Consider the following 14227-nt stretch of genomic DNA (forward strand, 5'->3'; position numbering starts at 1 on the left):
GCACCCGCACGCCCGACTAGCATCACTACTCTGGAGGGTTCCGAATTAGAATATGTGGAAAACTACAAATACCTTGGTGTCTGGTTAGACTGTAAACTCTCCTTCCAGACTCACATTAAGTATCTCCAATCCAAAATTAAATCTAGAATCGGCTTCCTATTTCGCAACAAAGCCTCCTTCACTCATGCTGCCAAACATACCCTCGTAAAACTGACTATCCTACCGATCCTTGACTTAAGCAGTTATTTACAAAATAGTCTCCAACACTCTACTCAGCAAATTGGATGTAGTCTATCACAGTGCCATCCGTTTTGTCACTAAAGCTCCATATACTATATCCACCACTGCAACCTGTATGCTCTTGTTGGCTGGCCCATGCTCCATATCCATCGCCAAACCCACTGGCTCCAGGTCATCTATACGTATTTTCTAGGTAAAGCCCCGCCTTATCTCAGCTCACTGGTCACCATAGCAACACCACCCGTAGCACGCTCTCCAGCAGGTATATTTCACTGGTCATCCCCAAAGCCAACACCTCCTTTGGCCGCCTTTCCTTCCAGTTCTCTGCTGCCAATGACTGGAACAAATCGCAAAAAAAAAAAAAAAAAAAAAAAATCACTGAAGATGGAAACCCATATCTCCCTCTAAAATTAAGCATTGGGCAGCTCAGAGCGATCTTAGCGATCACTGTACCTGTACACAGCCAATCTTTAAATAGCACACCTAACTACCTCATTCCCATATTGTTATTTATCTTCTTGCCCTTTTGCACCCCAGTATCTCTACTTGCACATTATCATCTGCACATCTATCACTCCAGTGTTAATTGCTAAATTGTAATTATTTCACCACTATGACCTATTTATTGCCTTTCCTCCCTAATCTTCTACATTTTCACACACTGTAGATATATTTTTATATTGTGTTATTGACTGTACGTTTGTTTATCCCATGTGTAACTCTGTGTTGTTGTTTTAGTCACAATGCTTTGCTTTATCTTGGCCTTGTCGCAGTTGTAAATGAAAACTTGTTCTCAACTAGCCTACCTGGTTAAATAAAGGTGAAATAATAATAATAATTTGTTTTACACTTTTTTGGTTACTGCAAGATTCTTCTACTTTGAAGAATCTCATATCAAATATATTTTGATTTGTTTAACACATTTTTGGTTACTACATGATTCCATATGTGTTATTTCATAGTTTTGATGTCTTCACTATTACTATACAATGTGTAAAAATAAAAACATATCACATATCCTGTATGGTTGAATAGACAGTGATAACCTCATTGTCCCAAAACAGAACAAAAATTTAAAAAAATAAAAGCTGCGGCCAATACGTTTTGGGGCTCCAAGACAGAAACACTACAATGACCTTTGTCGCTAGGAAATGTCCCGCCCTCACAGTAGGATACTGAGCCGGGGTTGGGACCTGATTAGAATGAGGGTTTTACAGAAAAGCAGATTGATTTTGTTTGGTTCATTTATTTTTTGGGTAGTTAGTATGATTTTGTTTGGTTCATTTATTTTTTGGGTAGTTAGTATGATATTTTATTTTTACCCAAATTGTAAATCATTATCCACCCGCATTGTAGGTGGCAGAATGCACATTTAATTGTTGCGAACGCCATTATACCATAGAAGAAGATCACCACACAGTAATCTCAATTTCTCTAAACAAAATATATATATCATTTGTAAATATTCATTTGTAAATATTCATCATGTCCGTGTGGTGTTATGTGGCTGGCTGTTGTGCTAATTAGATTCTGCAAGTAGTTACGGTTATCAATAATGATGTGACCAACGATTATCAGATGGGTTTTCAGGCTGAACTGATGGGTGATGTATTTCGACGACAGTTGAGAAGTGATGCGATACCATCGATATACTTTCCTTCACAACAAAATGGAAGATTCTCAATTAGAAGTAACCTAACGTCAGCTAGCCTAGTTGGACTAGCTGGGTAAGTTAGCTAGCTAACGTTACAGTCCTATTGAACTCTGGAAGTCATCAGCTAACGTTAAATCATATCGCTAAGTTCTCTTTTGGTATACATTGTCAATCAATTACGCGTATGGCTGCCATGGTAATCACTGCTAGACTGGTAGTTAGCTAAATTACCTTCAGCGGGGTGAACATGTTTGTTCGTTCTGATGCTAGCTAATGTTACTCTTATTTTGTATTTTTATTTGGTAGCGACCCATTCACCCTTGTGTGGTAAACACTATGTTATTAAAAATAGAATTGTCGATATAGCTAACTCGCGCTTTGTTTGCGTGTTGGTATTAATGATGAATGTGTATAAACAGTCTATAGTTGGCCAACACTCGTGGTGCCAATTTAGTGTCGCCAATATAGTTAGCTAACAGCAAACTGACAATATTGAAATGTCCATGTTAGGTATGCTTAGTTAGCCAGTCTAATAGAGATCAATACAATTGGTGGGGTGGTTAAGTTGTGTATTCTATATTTTGTTGCAGGTGGTATAGAATCTTACACCATGATTCGCGTCCAACCCCCAGCTCAGCACAAGGTGAAGGTAAGTTTGCTAAGATAGCTCAATTTACAGTAAGTATGGTATTAACATGAATTGGGTAGTGTTTGTGTTATGGGGTTACAGGTGGTTAGAGGTAGCCTGAGGACCACAGAGTACCTTCCAGACCATAGTCTACCCCTCCTTTCCTTTGACCTTTTTTATTTTTGTAAAACCGGTTATCTGGAGTCATTCCACAGTGTCCTGCTGTTAAAATACCCCAAAGCAGGGGCATTTTGGGTACACAAGCATGAGGGAGTGACAACAGTAACGACACAACCACCTCATTCTTCTCTCTGCAGAAAATACAATACAAAGACATGTCTACAAAGGGCTACTATTGACAAGAATGATTTGTCAAAGTCAATGGGCTGGGGGATGTTTACAGACACTACTTTGAGATGAGGAAGAGGTTTTTGGTTGTGCTTACAATACTACCTGAGAAAGTGTTTTAGATATACTTAAATATCAAAAGTTAAAGTATAAATCATTTCAAATTCCTTATATTAAGCAAACCAGACGGCACAATTTTTATTTATGGTTAGCCAGGGGCACGCTCCAACACTCAGACAATGTTTACAAATGAAGCATGTGTTTGAGTCTGCCAGTTCAGAGGCAGTAGGGATGACCAGGGATGTTCTCTTGATGTGTGTGAATTGGACCATTTTCCAGTTCTGCTAAGCATTTGAAATGTAACATACTTTTGGGTGTGAGGGAAAAATTTTGGAGTAAAAAGTACATTACTTTCTTTAGAAATGTAGTGGAGTAAAAGCTGTCAAATCTAAATAGTAAAGTACAGATACCCCACAAAGCGAGAGCGATTGAGGTACCATTTCTCCTCAATCTCCCATACACAACAATTCATACTGTGTTGAATACTGCCTTTCAAAGACTTTTCACACTTCCTTGAGCCCGCCCCAGCACATTCACTTTCCTCTCAAAAGCAGCTCCCAATGTTCCCTAAACAATATGCTAGCCGGTCCCATTCCGTTGATACCTTTACCACCAAAGGCTGTGTTGCCCTACATCCCTTCCACAGAGTGTGAAATGCTAACACCACAACCATGTCTTTTCTAGGAGATGTGCAGTACCAGGAAATATTCTTCAAGAGGACCAAACAGTTGGTGGTTAAGAAGCCCTACACCACTTTCGGTAGAGCCTTATCCAGTTGGCCATTCACCGCAGACAGGACAAGCCCATCGCCATAGCACAAAGAGTCTCCGCTTCCCCAGTGCACCATGCCAAACACAATTGCCAGTGTACCGAAGCCAGATAAAGGACTATGGCTGCATTTACACAGGCAGCCCAATTCTGATATTTTTTCACTAATGGGTCTTTTGGTCAATCAGATCAGCTCTGAAAAAGATCTGTTGTGAAAAAAATAGCAGAATTGGGCTGTGTGTGTAAACGCAGACAGTGTGATTCAGCATAAGATCATGTAGAACACACTGGAGGATACTGAGGGGAGGATGGCTCATAATAATGGCCAGGACGGAGCAAATGGAATGGTATCAAACACATTGAAACTGTTTGATGTATTTGATATCGTTCCACTCTAGCCATCACCACTAGCCCGTCATCCTCAATTAAGGTGTCCAACCCTGTTTCTGGAGAACTACCCTCCTGTAGGTTTATGCTCCTACCCTAGTTGTAACTAACCTAGTTCCTTTTTTAAAACCAGCTAATTATTAGACTCGGGTGTGCTAGTTTAGGGTTGGAGTGAACCTACAGGATGGTAGCTCTCCAGGAACAGGGTTGGAGAGCCCTATAATTTAGAACCACCATCAAATAAATATAGATATGTTCTATTAGTCTTTCAAATTTGTCTGCCCTTATGAATTCACAGACATTTATATTAAAACTGTACAGGGCTCTGTAGCATCAAACAGATGCTAGACATTCAGATATCCTCTGTAGACTCTACAGATGGGACTTATTCACCATAGTAACCTCCTTAACCAAGCCTCAGAGCGTCAGGGACTGACTGGGCCAACCCAACAGCAGGTCCCTCACAATGAGGGGTGGGCTTCAGCTTGGCACACAATTCCAAAACCACATGAGTGGGCTTGGGTTATATGGAGATTAGCGTAAGTGCATAAATGTACTGGTTGTGCATCCCACCTAAACTTATCTTTAATTACTGTATTGGGCTGTAGTTCTGCTCTTGTTAATGTATTTTTTTAAAATACTATGCATTTTTGGTGTCCTGTTGTGCATATAAAATATGCTATAAAGCAATTATGCCAAAGCTGTGCAAATATTTGGAACTCATTGTACAAGATGAGATGTTATATTTTACATAATTTATTAAAAACATGGAACTCATTGTACAAGATGAGATGTTATATTTTACATAATTTATTAAAAACATTTTTTTTAAATGCTTAATATATGCAGTAGAGTGGGAAAGCATGGATGAGAATAAAGACTCAGTTGTGGCACCCTTTGGGTGGGTCATAGTGCAAAAACATTTTAGGGACCATGGCCACAAGCAACACATACTCCCTCTGTTGGACTCCTATGATAAAGCACTTGCATCACTCAGTTACTGTTGCTGAAAAAACATTGTTTGAACATCATTGCATTGTTCATAATAACATTGAAAACGACTAATTCTCTCTCAGTTGTAACTGAGTACCTGTATATTAACTATAGACAGACCAAATCAACAAAGTGGTAATGAATAGTATAGTGATCTGGATGCACCTTTTTTAAATAAACAGATTTGGTGTAACATGACAAGAGAATGGAATGGAGTACAACTTCTGTCGAGTCATTTGTTGACAAAAAAAACGAATGATTTTTAAACATCCAGTACACATGGTCTGTTTTTCTGCCACCAGCAGAGAGCGCCATTTCCACTAACCTCAACTGGCCTGGACCGCCGCTCTTCGCAACTTGATGTTTTATTTTGTTTAGTTGTGAGGACGACGCTTCAATGCCACTTTTGTTTTAAAGAGAAAAGTCAAGCGAAAGGTTGATGCAGCGTTTAGCTAGCTACCTACCGAGGTTGACTAGCTAGGTGGCTTGCTTAGTTGCTGCCTCAATCTTCTGTTAATCACACCGACAGGGTCATTGAGTTTTGTTTGGTACACCAGAAGTATACTAAACAAAAATAAAAACGCAACAATTTCAAAGATTTTACTGAGTTACAGATCATATAAGCAAAGCAGTCAATTTAAATAAATTGGGCCTTAATCTATGGATTTCACATGACTCGGCAGGGGTGCAGCCATGAATGGTCCTTGGAGGGCACACATTCAGTAAAATGTTGGATTACATAATGAATAGTGCTGAACAATTGGTGCTTTTTGTGGTAGTTTATGTTCAATTATTAAAATAATCACTTTTCAATTTCGATAATTTTGTAGACAGTAAATGCACTATGCATTATGTGGGTTGAATGCTATAACAAAATAAAACAAAAGTAGTGACTGCCCATTACTGCTCATCACTTATTAACCATAATTTATTCACATTATTTGTTTTATTTGATACATTTATTTTTTCATTCCAAGTCATCTCATCTCTATAGAGCTGCTGCCTATGCTGTCTGACAAATTCACTATTTGAGTAGTTCTTAAAAGTAAAAAAACATGCTTTTTATATAACTGATGAATGCCAAAGTATCAAACACTTAGATCATGTATTTTCAGGTAGTGATACCAGTGGTGTAAAGTACTTAAGTAAAAAGTAGTTTTTGGGGGGATTATTTGTGCTTTACTTTACAATTTATATTTTTGACAGCTTTTACTCCACTACATTCCCACAGTGCCTTGCAAAGGTATTCACCCCATTGGCGTTGTTCCTATTTTGTTGCATTACAACCTGTAATTTAAATGTATTTTTATTTGGATTTTGTGTAATGGACATGCACAAAATATACCAAACTGGTGAAATGAAATAAAACAAATGTCTTATTTCAAAAAATTATAAAAAGAGAAGTGGTGCGTGCATATTTATTCACCCCCTGTGCTATGAAGCCCCTAAATAAGATCTGGTGCAACCAATTACCTTCAGAAGTCACATAATTAGTTAAATAAAGTCCACCTGTGTGCAATCTAAGAGTCACATGATTGTCACATGATCTCAGTATATATACACCTGTTCTGAAAGGCCCCAGAGTCTGCAACACCACTAAGCAAGGAGGACCACCAAGCAAGCAGCACCATGAAGACCAAGGAGCTCTCAAAACAGGTCAGGGACAAAGTTGTGGAGAGGTACAGATCAGGGTTGAGTTATAAAAACATATCTGAAATGTTGAACATCCCACTGAGCACCATTAAATCCACTATTAACGAATGGAAAGGATATGGCACCACAACAAACCTGCCAAGAGAGGGCCGCCCAGCAAAACTCACGGACCAGGCAAGGAGGGCATTAATCAGAGAGGCAACAAAGAGACCAAAGATAACCCTGAAGGAGCTGCAAAGCTCCATAGCTGAGATTGGAGTATCTGTCCATAGGACCACTTTAAGCTGTACACTTTACAGAAGAGTGGCCAGAAAAAAGCCATTGCTTAAAGAAAAAAACAAGCAAAAACGTTTAGTGTTCTCAAAAAAAGGCATGTGGGAGACTCCCCAAACATATGAAAGAAGGTACTCTGGTCAAATGAGACTAAAATGTAGTTTTTTGGCCATCAAGGATAACGCTATGTCTGGGGCAAATCCAACACCTCTCATCACCCTGAGACTACCATCCCTGTGGGGATGTTTTTCATCGGCAGGGACTGGGAAACTGGTTAGAATTGAAGGAATGATGGATGGCGCTAAATACAGTGAGATTCTTGAGGGAAAGCTATTTACATCTTCCAGAGATTTGAGACTGGGACAGAGGTTCACCTTCCAGCAGGACAATGACCCTAAGCATACTGCTAAAGCAACACGCGAGTGGTTTAAGGGGAAACGTTTTAAAAGTTTTGGAATGGCCTAGTCAAAATCCAGACCTCAATAAAATCTAAAATCTGTGGTATGACTTAAAGATTGCTGTACACCAGTGGAACCCATCCAACTTGAAGGAGCTGGAGCAGTTTTGCCTTGAAGAATGGGCAAAAATCCAAGTGGCTAGATGTGCCCAGCTTATAGAGCCATACCCCAAGAGACTTGCAGCTGTAATTGCTGCAGAAGGTGCCTCTACAATGTATTGACTTTGGGGGGGTGTATATAGTTATGCATGCTCAAGTTCTGTTTTTGTCTTATATTTTGTTTGTTCCACAATGAAAAATATTTTGCATCTTCAAAGTGGTAGGCATGTTGTTTAAATAAACAAATCCCCTCAAAAATTCATTTTAATTCCAGGTTGTAAGGCAACAAAATAGGAAAAATACCAAGGGGGTGAATACTTTTGCAAGCCACTGTAAATAAAATGTACTTTACTCCATACATTTTCCCTGACACCCAAAAGTACTCGTTACATTTCGAATGCTTAGCAGGACAGGAAAATGGTCCAATTCACACATCAAGAGAACATCCCTGGTCATCCCTACTGCCTCTTATCTGGCAGACTCACTAAACACAAATGCTTCATTTGTAAATTATGTCTTAGTGTTTGAGTGCACCTGGCTATCCGTAAATAACTAAAAACTAGAAAATTGTGTCGTCTAGTTTGCTTAATATAAGGAATGTAAAATTATACTTTTACTTTTGATACTTAAGTATATTTTAGCAATTACGTTTACTTTAGATACTTAAGTATTTAAAACCGAATACTTTGACTTTTACTAAAGTAGTATTTTATTGAGTGACTCACTTTTACTTGAGTAATTTTCTACCTAGGTATTTTTACTTTTACTCAAGTATGACAATGATGTACTTTTTCCACCACTGACTGATACCATGCAAAGCAACTGTTTTCTGTCTCTCAAACTTTCTCTTTTCTGTTTGCTCCACACAGACCCAACAGTAAGTGAGCACGCAATGGATTACGGTCATTGTAGTGGATTAACACGTTTCTGTGCTAAACTATGTTGAATATTTATTCTGTTTGAAACTTCAACTCCTTACTACATCGCACGGTTTGGGATTGATCTGATTTATCTTTACAGAAACGGAGCATCAAGCTCACCGAATAAAAAAACCTACGAAATGGAATTCAAATCATTTCACCAATGAAGGTCAATTAGTTATTAAAAATAAAAATAAACTTTTCGGTTAATCATTCAGCACTAATGTTGAAAAAATTTGACTGCAGAATTGATTACCCAGCCTTGAATCAATGACGCTGTCGGTCTGATCAAAGAGTCAATCTGCTAGTTAAATTACGTTACTGGATAGGTGACAAACTATGTCCTCTGAGCAGGCTATTGTTATTTAATGTTTATAGGAAACATAAATACATTCAACACATGAATAGATACATTTTATGCGAGGGGTTAGCCACCCAGCTATTTCTGTGCATGAGAAAACAAGAAGTGACGCACTGTATTTCCTCCACAATTCATTGTATGAGCACAGATAGAACAATGAGCCAGATGTTTCACCGGATGTGCAAATCTGAAGCATCCTGTTGGCTTTTTCACCCACCACCAAATATGGTGATGAGAGGAAGCCCAGTGGCTGGCGGTGGGAGAAGATGGAGAACAAATATAGAAAACCCGTTGTCAAATGTCAATTTAAAATATGTTGTTTTCCACTGAGACAGCTTTTAAACAAATTAAAACAGAACTGAAAAGGAGAAGAACAATCTAAACGGAACGTGTCCATATTTAGTCATTTGAATATTTAAATAAATATATTTAAAAATAAAAAACAATCATAAATGCAACAAAACAAGAGAATAAACACATTTATGTATCTCTTCAAAGCGAAAAAGATGATTTTGGCCGATGTTCTGCTTATTTTCTCATCTATGAAACATTTGATCTCAGTACAGTTTTCTGTTCCCCAAACTAGACTCTGTTACGGAGAGTGGACTAAGTTTAGTAGACTTTACCCTTTGTCAAAGTTTTTAAAGTTGCTTGTTTAGAAGGAGTTCAAGGGCAAATTGAGTTAATGCACACGCCCACTTCAGAGTTCCCTAACCGAAATATGCAAATAGATGCTAGAACATGCCAATAGGATCACGCTAGCTAGTGCCTGGCTCGGCCCACCTCCTTGCTTGTTCTGCCCCATTGGAAACGACAGGCTGTGGTCTATCTTGGGTTAGTTATAAGAAATCTTTGGTATGGGCGTGTGGCCCACTGGCTAGGTTGCAACTTGCTAGTTAGCCAATCAACTTCCGTCCTGAGCACAGCAGACGTTAACCATGACCATAGACACCCATATGGAGTTACACGTTAACACCGATTAAATATTTGAAGTCGGGTAAGGAAAGCACGACAAAACATTTTTTCGAACTAGTAGCTTAGCTAAAATGTTAGCTAAACGTTTTTAGAGTTAGCTAGCTAAATGTGTGCTAGCTAGCTAACGTTAGCTTATCAGGACTACCAGCTGTACCAATGAATGTAGCTAACGTAATGCATATCAGGGGTGTAAATGATCCGTTAAGGCGATTCTGTTGCAAAACGTTTCGTCTGTTCGTAAACGTTTTGCAACAGAAACCGTTTACTCCAAACGGAAAACATTTCTATTGGATAAATGCAGGTATGTCCCTCCCCGTTTCGTTCAGGTTGGTTCTGTTTGGATCTTAAACGGTAAACGTTTTCACGACGTAATCAATAAACCTCAGTCCATGCATGGCAGCTGTTGTCGCCTAATGTCATTATGGCCATTGAAAAGGATAGAATTCCGGACATTTTAAGCAGCTGTGTGGATTGCACTTTAATGTATATCCACTTACTTTCACACATTTAAAACCCACGTGGGTCTAACGTTAAACCTATACCTCCTGAAATTCAGGAGTAGCCAAAGTGTTTACATTGTGTGTCAGTGAAGTAGTTTATGTTAATTTGGTGACACATTAATTACATTTTTGTAGGCTGATTGGCTAAACTAGCAATATTAGACCTGCCGCCAAATAATAGCCTCAAAGCCTCAATATGGTTGTATTGCATAAATGAAGTCAACTACATAATAAGTAGGCCTATGCCTTTAGTTAGCCCAAAGCTTTGGACAAGTAACCGAAAGGTTGCAAGATCGAATCCCTAAGCTGACAAGGTAAAAATCTGTTGTTCTTCCCCTGAACAAGGCAGTTAAACCCACTGTTCCTAGGCCGCCATTGAAAATAAGAATTTGTTCTTAACTGACTTGCCTAGTTAAATAAAGGTTTAAAACAATTAGCTTGGCTAATGTTCTTAAGGCTGTTTTGGGACAATGAGGTTATCACTGTCTATCCTACCATACAGGATATGTGATAATTTGCTCTGTATTACTCAAAAATGAATCATATGTGCCCCTACGCTTGAGCTATGCCTCATGGGTTTGTTTGAGTGTTCCTTCTAGCCTAGTATACATTTAAGCTGTTTTTTCATTTATTGACATTGATCTTGTTGATTGTTGAAAAATCACAGGCATTATGCCTAATTTATGCCTCCAGTTTATGTGTATTGCCAAGATGCTGCTGCTGAAAGTTGTCTGAAACTTGGAAGTGCAGAATATGACTTGTGTGTGGGTCTTTCTATAAACTAGGGTACCAGTGAGGATTTCCTACACTGGACAACTTGTTACAGCTGCTGATAAGTCATTTATAATAATCTGATTTTTCTCATGTCATTACATTACATTAAGATTTCAGGGGGAAACATAGCTATATTCAATCAAATTCACCAGTTGATTTAAAACCTGTTTAACCCTTTCTCATGGTTGGTGTCTTGACGGATTTGTCCAAAATCGTGTGACATAAAACATTACTTTTCTGTCCTAGCATTTATGACCGTGTAAGTTGTCGTTATAGCATATATTAAGCATTAATCAGTTAAATTAGACACTGAACTTTAACACTAAGAATTCTGGCTCTAGAGGTTGGACAGTTTTTTTGTATAGAGATCTCAGAAATTAAGTGTAACTACATTGCGTGTCTCCTTATGTGATGGGGTGAAAACAGTTTTCATGGGCACGCAAATCCCCCAAATTTTACATGACCAGTTAAAGGTTCTGACACACCTACTCATTTAATGGTTTCTTTATTTTGACTATTTTCTACATTGTATAATAATAGTGAAGACATCAAAACTATGAAATAACACATATGGAATCATGTACAGTTAAAGTTGGAAGTTTACACACACCTTAGCCAAATGCATTTAAACTCAGTTTTCCACAATTCCTGACATTTTATCCTAGTAAAAAAATCCCTGTTTTAGGGAAGTTAAAATAAAGCGGTGATCCTAAGAATGTTAAATGTCAGAATAATACATTTCAGTTTTTATTTCTTTCATCACATTCCCAGTGGGTCAGAAGTTTACATACACTCAATTAGTATTTGGTAGCATTGCCTTTCAATTGTTTAACTTGGGTCAAATGTTTCAGGTCGCTTTTCACAAGCTCCCACAATAGGTTGGGTGAATTTTGGACCATTCCTCCTGACAGAGCTGGTGTAACTGAGTCAGGTTTGTAGGCCTCCTTGCTCTCACACGCTTTTTCACTTCTGCCCACAAATTTTCTATAGAATTGAGGTCGGCTGCCACCAACATGGTTCACGGTTGGAATGGTGTTTTTCAGCTTGCAAGCCTCCCCCTTTTTCCTCCAAATATAACGATGGTCATTATGGCCAAGCAGTTATATTTTTGTTTCATCAGACCAGAGGACATTTCTCCAAAAACTATGATCTTTGTCCCCATGTGCAGTTGCAAACCGTAGTCTGTTTTTTTTAATGACGGTTTTGGAGCAGCGGCTTCTTCCTTGCTGAGCGGCCTTTCAGGTTATGTAAATATAGGACTCGTTTTACTGTGGATATAGACACTTTTGTACCTGTTACATCCAGCATCTTCACAAGGTCTTTTGCTGTTCTGGAATTGATTTGCACTTTTCGCACCAAAGTACGTTCATCTCTAGGAAACAGAACGCGTCTCCTTCCTGAGTGGTATGACGGCTGCCTGTTCCCATGGGGTTTGTACTTGCGTACTATTGTTCGTACAAGCGTTTGGAAATTGCTCCCAATGATGAACCAGAATTGTGGAGGTCTGCAATTGTTTTTCTGAGGTCTTGGCTGATTTCTTTTGATTTTCCCATGATGTCAAGCAAAGAGGCACTGAGTTTGAAGGTAGGCCTTGAAATACATTCACAGGTACACCTCCAATTGACTCAAATGATATCAATTAGCCTATCAGAGCTTCTAAAGCCATGACAATATTTTCTGGAATTTTCCAAGCTGTTTAAAGGCACAGTCAACTTAGTGTATGTAAACTTCTGACCCTGGAATTGTTATACAGTGAATTATAAGTGAAATAATCTGTCTGTAAGCAATTATTGGAAAAATTACTTGTCATGTACAAAGTAGATGTCCTAACCGACTTGCCGAAACTATAGTTTGTTAACAGGAAATTTGTGGAGTGGTTGAAAAACCAATTTTAATGACTCCAACCTAAGTGTATGTAAACTTACGACTTCACACGCATACATACATACAGTGGGGAGAACAAGTATTTGATAAAGTTGACCAAATATTAAGTTCTGCTTTTCTGATGTATCAAATACTTATGTCATGCAATAAAATGCAAATTAATTACTTAAAAATCATACAAATGTGATATTCTGGATTTTTGTTTTTAGATTCTCTCTCACAGTTGAAGTGTACCTATAATAGAAATTACAGACCTCTACATGCTTTGTAAGTTGGAAAACCTGCAAAATCGGCAGTGTATCAAATAGGTACAAATACTCCCCACTGTACATACATACATACAGTGCCTTCAGAAACTATTCATACCCCTTTGACTTATTCCACATTTTGATGTTACAGCCTGAATTCAAAATGGATGAAAACATTTTCTCTCACCAATCTCCACACAATACCCCATAATGACAAAGTGAAAACAGGTTTTTAGAAATGTTTGCAAAATGTATTCCAAATGAAATATATCTCGTTTACATAAGTATTAACACCATTGAGTCAATACTTTGTAGAATCACCTTTGGCAGCTATTGCAGCTGTGAGTCTTTCTGGGTAAGTCTCTTGAGAGCTTTCCACATGTGGATTGGGCAACATTTTGCCCATTTATTCTTGAAAAAATTATTAAAGTTCTGTCCAAATGATCCCTTATTGATATCACTTTTAAATCCACTTCAATCAGTGTAGATAAAGGGGAGGGAACCGGTTAAAGAAGGATTTTTAAGCCTGGCAACAATTTAGACATGGATTGTGTATATGTGCCATTCAGAGGGTGAATGGGCAAGACAAAAGATCTCAGTGCCTTTGATCGGGGTATGGTAGTAGGTAGCAGGCACACCGTTTGAGTGTGCCAAGAACTGTAACATTGCTGGGTTTTTCACACTCAGTAGTTTCCCATGTGTATCAATAATAGTCCACCACCAAAAGGACATCCAGCCAACTTGAAAAAAATCTGCGGGAAGCATTGGCGTCAACATGGGCCAGCATCCCTGTTAAACACTTTCAACACCTTATAGAGTTGAGGCTGTTCTGAGGGAAAAGGTATATTTTTATATATTTTTTTCTGTGTGAAAAACACAGAACTCTGCATTAACGAGACCCCTGGGGTGCGTCCGTTTGAAGGGACCAGTATCGAGAGCTTTCCGGCTAGTAACAGTGACTAAGGTTCAGGGCACTGGGCGGAAGCCGGCTAGTGGTGACTATTT

At 38.5% G+C, this 14227-nt stretch overlaps 1 protein-coding gene and 1 long non-coding RNA gene across 4 annotated transcripts in view; both read left to right on the plus strand.

Moving 5' to 3' along the window:
- Positions 1-1412: 1412 nt before the first annotated feature.
- LOC124045079 lies at positions 1413-4918 on the plus strand. 3 transcript variants are annotated; one of them, XR_006840776.1, is made up of 4 exons: positions 1413-1659; positions 1819-1967; positions 2485-2543; positions 3615-4918. It is a non-coding gene; the product is annotated as an uncharacterized LOC124045079 (long non-coding RNA). The 3 variants fall into 3 exon arrangements; XR_006840777.1 differs by having other exon boundaries at positions 1831-1967; XR_006840775.1 differs by having other exon boundaries at positions 1655-1967.
- Positions 4919-9705: 4787 nt separating this feature from the next.
- LOC124045828 (E3 ubiquitin-protein ligase MIB2-like) overlaps positions 9706-14227 on the plus strand; it is a 65913-nt gene continuing 61391 nt past the window's right edge. The window contains exon 1 of the mRNA XM_046365513.1: positions 9706-9838. The gene's annotated coding sequence lies outside the window, so the exon portion shown is untranslated. The remainder of the gene's footprint in view (positions 9839-14227) is intronic.

The sequence above is a fragment of the Oncorhynchus gorbuscha genome, linkage group LG10 (assembly GCF_021184085.1).
Source record: "Oncorhynchus gorbuscha isolate QuinsamMale2020 ecotype Even-year linkage group LG10, OgorEven_v1.0, whole genome shotgun sequence".
In the NCBI taxonomy this organism is placed as follows: Eukaryota; Metazoa; Chordata; class Actinopteri; order Salmoniformes; family Salmonidae; genus Oncorhynchus; species Oncorhynchus gorbuscha.